The sequence below is a fragment of the Mirounga angustirostris genome, unplaced genomic scaffold (genome assembly GCF_029215605.1).
Source record: "Mirounga angustirostris isolate CCGP_5_RB_7025 unplaced genomic scaffold, mMirAng1.0.hap1 SCAF_11, whole genome shotgun sequence".
Taxonomy (NCBI): Eukaryota; Metazoa; Chordata; class Mammalia; order Carnivora; family Phocidae; genus Mirounga; species Mirounga angustirostris.
Window position 1 is genome coordinate 52,421,907 of NW_026991719.1, and position 8,947 is coordinate 52,430,853.

An 8,947-nucleotide genomic window follows, 5' to 3' on the forward strand; every position below is an offset into this window, starting at 1 on the left:
TTTCCTTGTTGATTTTCTGCTTAGATGATCTGTCCATTGCTGAGAGTGGAGTATTGAGGTCTCCTACAATTAAGGTATTGTTATCAATATGACTCTTTGTTTTGGTTAACCGTTGGCTTATGTAGATGGCTGATCCCTTGTTGGGGGCATAGATATTTACAATTGTCAGATCTTCTTGTTGGATAGACCCTTTAAGAATGATATAGTGTCCTTCTGTGTCTCTAACTGCATCTTTAGTTTAAAATCTAATTTGTCTGATAAAAGAATTGCTACCCCAGCTTTCTTTTGAGGTCCACTGGCATGGAAGATGGATCTCCATCCCTTCACTTTCAGTCTGGGTGTATCTTTAGGTTCAAAATGAGTCTCTTGTAGGCAGCATATGGATGGGTCCTGTCTTTTTATCCAATCTGCAACCCTGTGCCGTTTTTTTATGGGAGCATTTAGGCCATTCACGTTGAGAGTGATTATTGAAAGATATGAATTAATTGTCATCATGTTGCCTGTGAAGACGTTGTTTTTATAGATTGTCCCTGTAAATTTCTGTTGTATATCACTCTTGGGGTCTTTCTCCTTTTATAGAACCCCCCTTAATATTTCTTGCAGGGCCGGCTTAGTGGTCACATATTCTTTCAGTTTCTGCTGGTCTTGGAAGCTCTGCATCTCTCCATCCATTCTAAATGACAGACTTGACGGATAAAGTATTCTTGGCTGCATGTTCTTCTCATTTAGTACCCTGAATATGTCTTGCCAGGCTTTTCTGGCTTGCCAGGTCTCTGTGGATAGGTCTGATGTTATTCTAACGTTCTTCCCTCTGTAGGTAAGGAATCTCTTCCCCCTAACTGTCCTTAAGATGGTTTCCTTGGTTGTAAGATTTGCAAGTTTTACTATTACATGCTGGGATATTGGCCTGTTTTCCTTGATCTTGGGAGGGGTCCTCTCTTCCTCTATGATGCGAATGTTTATTTCATTCCCCAGATTAGGGAAGTTCTCAGCTGTGATTTGCTCAAATACATCTTCTGGTCCTCTCTCTCTCTCTACTCCCTCTGGGATTCCAATTATTCTGACATTGAAACGCTTCATGGTGTCACTTATTCTCTGATTCTATTTTCATGGATTCTGAGTTGTTTTTCCCTGGCCTCCTCTTTTCCCTTTTTATCTATTATATTGTCTTCCAGGTCGCTTATTCGTTCTTCTGCTTCACTTACCCTAGCTGTTAGATTATCTAGTTTGGATTGGATCTCATTGATAGCATTTTTAAGTTCTGCCAATTCAGCTTTCATTTCTGCCCTTAGAGACTCTATGGTGCCATGAATTGATTTCTCCATTCTAGCCATTGTCTTCACAATTGCTAGCCTGAATTCCATCTCCGACATCTTGGTTATAACTGCATCCATTTGTAAATCTTCAGCATAAGTCATAATCTCTGAGTCTTTTCTATTTTGGGGGCTCCTCCCCCTAGTCATTCTGTTGATGGGTGGTTGAGGGAATGTATAGAGTCCAAATTATTGACCAGAACCCAGGCAAGATGCACCTGTTTTCTTGGGATCTTAGGGTTGCTGGCCTCTTGTTTTCCCAGCCTGTCTTCTGGGAGAGGGGCCTGCTGAGCTGTTACTCAGGCAACTCTGTGTGGGCAGAGTTGCCCTGCCCCCCTGTGGCGGGGATGGGCTCTGCAGCAATCAGTTTTTGGGGCTTTTGTTCTCTGGCAGCTTTCCCTGGTGGCTTTCTGCATCTCTTCCACAAGTCAGAGCAGAAGAGACTGTTTCCAACCGTCTGTCTCAGAGCAGAGAGACCACAATCTGTTCTTCAGTGAGCTCTCCAGGCCACACTATCTCCGTTTCTGTCTGTGCTGCTATAACCTGCAGTGTCCTGGGTTGTGCGCCCCTCCACAGTGCTCCCAGTCCTGCCTCCAGGTCGGGGCACGTCTCTGCCCTTTGTGTTTCTAAAACCGCCAGCCGTTCCCAGTTTGCACGCGTGACCCCACTGCTCTGGGTTTCCATCCTGGGGGCTGCCCTAAAGTCCTTTCCCTGCCACTACTGGTCTGTGAGTCTGTGCCCTGTCCCCAGTGCGCGAGGCTGTCGCTCACTGGTGGTGTAGGATCCCCATGGCCAGGCTCCCTCCCACTGCCATTTATCCTCTGATATCTGCCCACAGACTCACGGGTCCCTGCTTCGTACCTCAAAACCAACCACCTGCAATATTCTGTTTGTAGAGATCCACATCTTCTTATATCTCAGGCTGATTTCATGGGTGCTCAGAGTGGTCTGGTAGATATCCAGCTCAATTCCGGGGACCAGTTGGAATAGGGTCCCCTACTCCTCCGCCATCTTTTTCCTGTCTCATCTTTCTTTAACCCAAAGGGAAGTTCAGGACCAGAAAAATTTTAATTCAACTAATATGTATTAAACACATAGTATGTTTTTAGCCCCCTATTGTGTCCCAATAACATGTACATGCAGAATACTGGCACATTTTGAATGTTGCTGCATTGTTTATTTTTTTTTAATAATAATATCCATTCAATTTTAATTATGTTACCTTTTATTATTTTGCAATATATTTAAAAAATGCTGTTACAGTTGCCTTAACTGCTCTACAAGACCTGGAATAAAAGAACACTTAGAATTAGAACACACAGACTTCAAGCTGTAATACCTACTTGTACTAACCATTAGTACCAAAGAGATGTAGTTTTTTAAATAGGCAGATGTGTGGCAATGCAAAATAAAATATAAACTTGTTAAAACAAACAGTAAACTTTGTTTTAATAGCTATAGAAAGGAGGTGGTTTTGTTTTCGTTTTTCAGCACATCTGGTTCTGGCAGCAAGTTGTATTATGCATTTAAAGCAATACATGCCCTGGAAGCTTCTATTTTGAGTTGTGTGCATCATCTGCATTAGAGCCCAGACACATGAAAAATATCATTCCTAATCCTCTCACTACTCCTCCCTCTAGAAGGTCATGAACTCAAGATTCTTGTTGGTGAAGTATTTTATAATATTTTTTTCCAGTGACACTGAATGTTTTTAATTTTCTCTAAAAGAGAAGTGATGGAAATACAAGGAACCCTCCAGTGTCCAGTTTTCACCTCACATTCTCCACTAGCAGTAAAATAGCAGTTCTATATGTTGATGAAAAAGAATTTCAATTTCCCCATATTAGTTTCTTAATCATATTAGCACTAAAATTGATCTGGATTTAGCTGGATTTCCAAAAGGAAAATTTTAGTTGCCAAATATTTCAGAAATTTAATAAAGCATTACATATATGTAATTAGCTCTTATCTACCAAAAAATATATATAAATATATATATATTTTACCTTCACTGAATTTCTTTTTTTCTGCTAGACATGAGAACAAGATTAAGTGGACCAATGTTGGCTTTATTACTTTATAAGCAATAATATGAGTCTTTTTTTCTTTCAGTACAATTGCATGTTCATAATAAATTCACAAATGGTAATACAAAGAAATACTTACTGAATAGGCCTCTGCCAAGCAATTCATGTTTTAAGGTTAGACTCTACCAAGTGGCACTGTGGCATTATAGACATTCAATTTTTGTTTTCTTTTTTCAAGTTTGTCAGTTCTTTACTATTTTTTTTCCTAGCAAGGGATGGTATATGATCACAAAGTAAGGCCTAGAGACCATTTATAGTTGCTTCCAGTATTGGACAGACCACTTAAGAGCTGATATAAGCCAAACTGAACAATAGTCAAATGGAACCACATCTGACTACATTCAAATAGTCTCCAATAGTACTTTGCTAATATACATGTTTCCTTCTCGGCTGATTTTCTGTTGATCTTATTAAAATTACAACAAATAAGATTGCAAAGTTTTTGTAGACTTGTAGTTTTAGGGGACTGCTATGTTCATATGCATATATTTTAATTCACAAAATGTCTCTATAGTAATGTTCTTTCTATAAACATGGTTGGCAAAATAAAAAAGGCACAAAAGGGGGATAATGAGAAATGTTTTCAACTTTCAGTGAAGCATACCAAATCAAGTATCTTTCATGAAGAAAAGCAGAGAAAAATGATCAGTAATTCATGCACAACATGAGCTAAAGAACCCCCCCCAAAAAACAAACAAACAAACAAACAAAAAAACCCTTCTCTTCAGATATGTCCTTACGCTTGAGGAGAAAATTAGTTTTCCTAATCACATGCTTCACGTAAAATAAAATGTAAAGCTGCACATATATATGTTTGGTTTAACAGTGGACCCATGTTTTTTTTTTTTAAAGTGAGGCAATTAAAGGAAAACAAAACCAAAATACCTTCATAAACAAAGAACTCCACCTGTAACCTCTGTCCTTTCTACCGAGTGGGGCAAAATGTCCAATAAAATGTAAAATGCAGCATACGCAATCATGTACTCTAAAACCTTTTCATGATAACTTACTGCAAATTGCACTTGACGGTTCACCACAACAATGGAAAACTGGCCCCTTGTTGGTTCACACAGTCCTTGAGACCCAAAGTGAAGTCACCAGTAAAACAATCTGGATAAAAAGTTTGCAGCTGTGCTCAGCCAGCTAGCTCCAACCTTTGGGTGTGAGCCGTCCTGGGACACTGCTTTGTCTCTCACTTGTGGAACTCTCATCCTCAGGCAGGTTATCAGGCAGTTCTGTGTTCTGTTCTACTTCCACAGGCGTATCTTGTAATGGGACCAGCATCTCTTCTCCACTTTCACTTTCACAACTAGCTGAGCCTTCATAACCTTGGTTGATGCCAAAATCTCTGCTTTCAAATCTGAACGGATCTGCACCACACATCTTTGAACAGTCATTTGAAAATAAAGCTAATAACACCTTTAACTTTTTTCTTTTCTCTAGCTTTATTGTAAGAATAGAGTATATAATGCATATAATATACAAGGTATGTGGTAATCGACTGTTAATGTTACCAGTAAAGCTTCCCATCAGCAGTCAGCTATTAGTAAAGTTTTGGGGAGTTGGAAGTTACACGTGGATTTTCTACTGTGGGAGGAAGAGGGGGTTCCCCTAACCTCCATGTCATTCAAGGGTCAACTGTAAATGTGAAAATCATTTTTGCAGTTTATTAAGAGTTAGGCACGAGAAGGCTCTGCAGCCTTAATTTTCTTAGTTGTTATGTTGTTAATAGAGTGCAAGTTTAACAGGATTTTTTTTTAAAGATGATTTAACCTCGGTTTTAATCTTATAATGAATACTAAGCTGCAAAGAGATGTTTAGTCATGTATTAAATTTCTGGAGCTTTATGGCTATGGACAGCAATACAGATAGGATTTCTAGGGGCACAGAAGATGTGAATCTTAAATCTAAATAGGAGTTAAATAGAGACAGCAAAGTGGGCTGTCTCTATTTAATAAGACCTTTAATTTTTAAAAAAACTTCTTCTCAGAGATTTGTCCGAGCTGTATCATCAAGACCATCTATGTGCAAAACCACTGTTTTGACACGTTTGTTTGTAGTTCCCAGAAAAAAAAACTGAGCTTTCCTTCTACGTGAATTCATTTCATTGAAACTATCACCATCTGCTATATTGAAAGACTGAAGAAAGTCATAAATTTCAAAGCCAGCAGTTTTGTTTCTCCTGGAGTTGTAGTCTTCTGTATAACATTTTGCAAACTTAACACCATCCCCAGTTCTTTCATCTTTTCTCTGTTAGCATGGCGTTCTGCCAAGTACCGAAGAGCAAGAAAAGCTGAGTGGACAACAGGGGAGTTGGGATGGTCCATAAACAAAATAAGGTCAAGCAGACATCCCTGGTCCTGGAAAATGGCTCTTCTATTTAATGGATCTGCTGCTAGATCCTATAGCTTGTTAACTACCGAGAGAGTATCAGGTTCTTCATTCATGGTGGAGGAGGAAGAATTCATCTTCTATGCCATACACATGAACAAAATCTTCTTAAATTCACACCAGAGCTTTAGGGGTCCAGAGCCTGCTGCACCATCAGGGCCACATCAACAAATGAGGTGGAGGGACCCAGGAGCCTCACAGTGGGTCCCTCTGTTTGCAGCTGCAGCCTCAGCGGTGGCAAAGGACAAGGTTAACTCTAGAAGCCAAAGAGCAAGCTGCAGCACTGTTTAAATTAAACATATATAAATAATTTTTGAAGCTAGGTGATGGGTTCACAGTGTTCATTTTACTATTCTCACTACTTTTGTATACTTTTGGAAATTTCCATATAAAAATGTTTTTAAAAAGAACAAGAAGGAGCAGGAAGCAGGAAACAAGAATGTCACACAATGGACCTAGGAGTACTTACAAAGCAATATTTAGCCCTAGTACCTGCAAACCAATATGCTGCGTATGTGTGAAGCTAGTATTGGGATGTATGTAGGTAGCACAGAAGGTAGGAACATGTGTGAATGAATATGGTTGTGTGCCTTTGTGTCTGTATATCATCTTGTATGTAGAGTGATATGGTTGTGTGTGCACACAAAAGAGTACATGTGTGCAAAGGAGTATAAGAATGTGACAGATTGTAGACATTTTTATGCTTAAGGGGGGTGACTGTAAACATTGTTAGTGCATGGACAGGTTTAATTGAATATATGCATATGTAGTTGTAGGAGAGTTTGTATGATCAGGGGTGTGTAATTGTGGATAATTTGTGATTTGTGTTTGTATACACATATTATTCACACACACATGTCTGGGGTATGTGTGTGTAATCAAGGAACAGGTTGGATTGAGTATGTAATGGTGTGAATATGCAATAGTAAATTTGGATTTACTATTCCAAGTAATACTTGGATTTACTTGCATTCCAAGAGAGTGGTGACTCACTCAGGGCTGTAAGTCTAAGGGTACTATGTTCTGTTCCTCTGGACTAGTGAGAAGAGGTTGAGTGCTATGGAAATGGGTTCGCATGGCTGTGCTGGGGCTGAGGCACACAAAGCTACTGGACATATAACACTTATCTCCCTCAGGAGTGAGACTGTGTCTGTGTAAGAGCCAAACTGGCAGCTAGTTTGGCGGACAAGAGGGACATTACCTTCCTCCAGAATCAGGTTTGCTGCAGCCTCATTCCCTTGCTCTTCTACCTCATGAACAAGCAAATGAGGTAATGAAGGTGAGCTCATAGTCCTCCCCTATGCTCCCCTCTCTATGCCCCCTTCTCCTCCTAGCAACACCCTTAGAGTTTATTTTTTTTAAGATTTTATTTATTTATTTGAGAGAGTGAAAGCGCACACCAATGAGTGGAGGGAGAGGAGCAGAGGGAGAAGGAGAAGGAGAAGCAGACTCCCCGCTGAGCAGGGAGTCTGGAGGAGGGACTCAATTCCAGGACCCTGCGATCATGACCTGAGCTGAAGACAGGCACTTAACTGACTGAGCCCCCCACATACCCCAACACCCCCTAGTGCTTATTAACAGCAAGTTCCAAGTTTGCCTCTAGAGTCAATGGATGGCTGTGGTGTTCCCTGTTGTGGCTGGAGGTGATGTGTTTCTCCAAGCAGGGAAGGCTGGTGAAAGGTGGGGAGGAGGCCTGGGAAGATCCCACCCCTCCTTCTGAGGCTCAGCCTGCTAGATAAATTCCTCAGTGAAAAACTGTCATCTGAAACCTACCTAACTGCCTCATCACTCCTCTCCTCTAGTACCCAAAGTCCTCTGTCCTATCCTATCCATTTTCCCCCTCTCACCTTCTCAGTTCCCCTGCTTAAGCCTGGGCCAGAGGCCCACTTTACCCTTTCCTCCCAGAAAATTGTGGAGGAGGTCAATGTGTGTCTAGGGAGAGAGAGGTTGTTGGAGGAGTCTCATAGCCTGGGGCCAGGACAGTGGTCTGGATCCCTTATTTGTCCCCCTTCTCTTGTTCTATAGAATGCCAAACTCATCTTCTACTGTGCCAATTTCTTCTAGTGGTCAGAGCTCCAGAAGCTTTTTCACCATATGGCCTAGGATACAGGTCTATGGGCTCTGCAAAATGTCTGGAAGTTTTTGTAAGGGTGCATTTAATAGTTGTGACTAGACAAAGCTTTTGGGTAAGAGTTTGAGCTTTGGATTCTCTTACACATTTCTGGCTCCCTTATGTCCTTAACAGGATTCATGGCATGGCTGATAGCACCTGGTGTGGCCCAAAGGTAGCTGAGCTTTAGCCCTGGGTCCAGTTTACCTTGTCTCCTTTTTGTATAGGGAGAACATGCTCTGCAAGTTGGACGTCTTCCTCTCCCAGGTTGTCAACTATATCCATTGCAAGTGGCTGAATTTATATAGAGCAGCAGCCTAATATATTGGTACACAGGCCCAAGAACTTCCTCCTTAGCATCACCTCCACTTTTTGGGGTCTGACACCCACAACAGCAGGAACAGGTTTGAATTTGGCAAGCTGGGATGGTCTTTGAGTTGGGTCCAAGTTCTAGATGGTCTCATATTCCCCAACATTTACACTAGGAGTATAAATATAGGGGATAGAACACTGCCCTGGGAGTTTGGAAAATTTAAGTTTGGTCCTTCCCAATTCTGTCAGCTTAGACAAATCTCTTGCCACTCTGGCCTCAGTTTCCCATAGCTGTAAGATCGATTTACTGTAAATTGCCCTCTTCCTTTACTTCCATTACTGTAAATGTCTTCTTCCCAGGGCATTTAGAGTTTGTATATAGGCATGTCTACATGCAAAATAAACGAGATGATATATAGGCCTGATCAGAGGCCTGAACAATGCATTTGGATGGTGGATAGTGTTGCAGAATAATACACAAATGATTGCTCTTGTCTTGAACTCATAGCATAATTTATTTTTGAAATATCCCATATAGCATATCACCTCTTTAAATAAATTGCTAGTTCTAACCCTAAGCCCCTTCTCAAATAGTTGCTGCATTCTTTTAGGCTTTTGTAGATGGCTCAGGTTGTTCAAGCAACATTTGGGAACCTCTGGTTCGGGGAAAAATGACTAGCCAAGATTCTTCCCAAACCTTTCCTTCCCTGTTTGTTTGTTTTTTTTTCCTTTCC

At 40.9% G+C, this 8,947-nt stretch overlaps 1 pseudogene; it reads right to left on the bottom strand.

Annotated features, from left to right (window-relative positions):
- Positions 1-4,309: 4,309 nt before the first annotated feature.
- On the bottom strand, positions 4,310-5,902 carry LOC123857216 (armadillo repeat-containing protein 1-like; annotated as a pseudogene).
- Between the last annotated feature and the right edge of the window lie 3,045 nt (positions 5,903-8,947).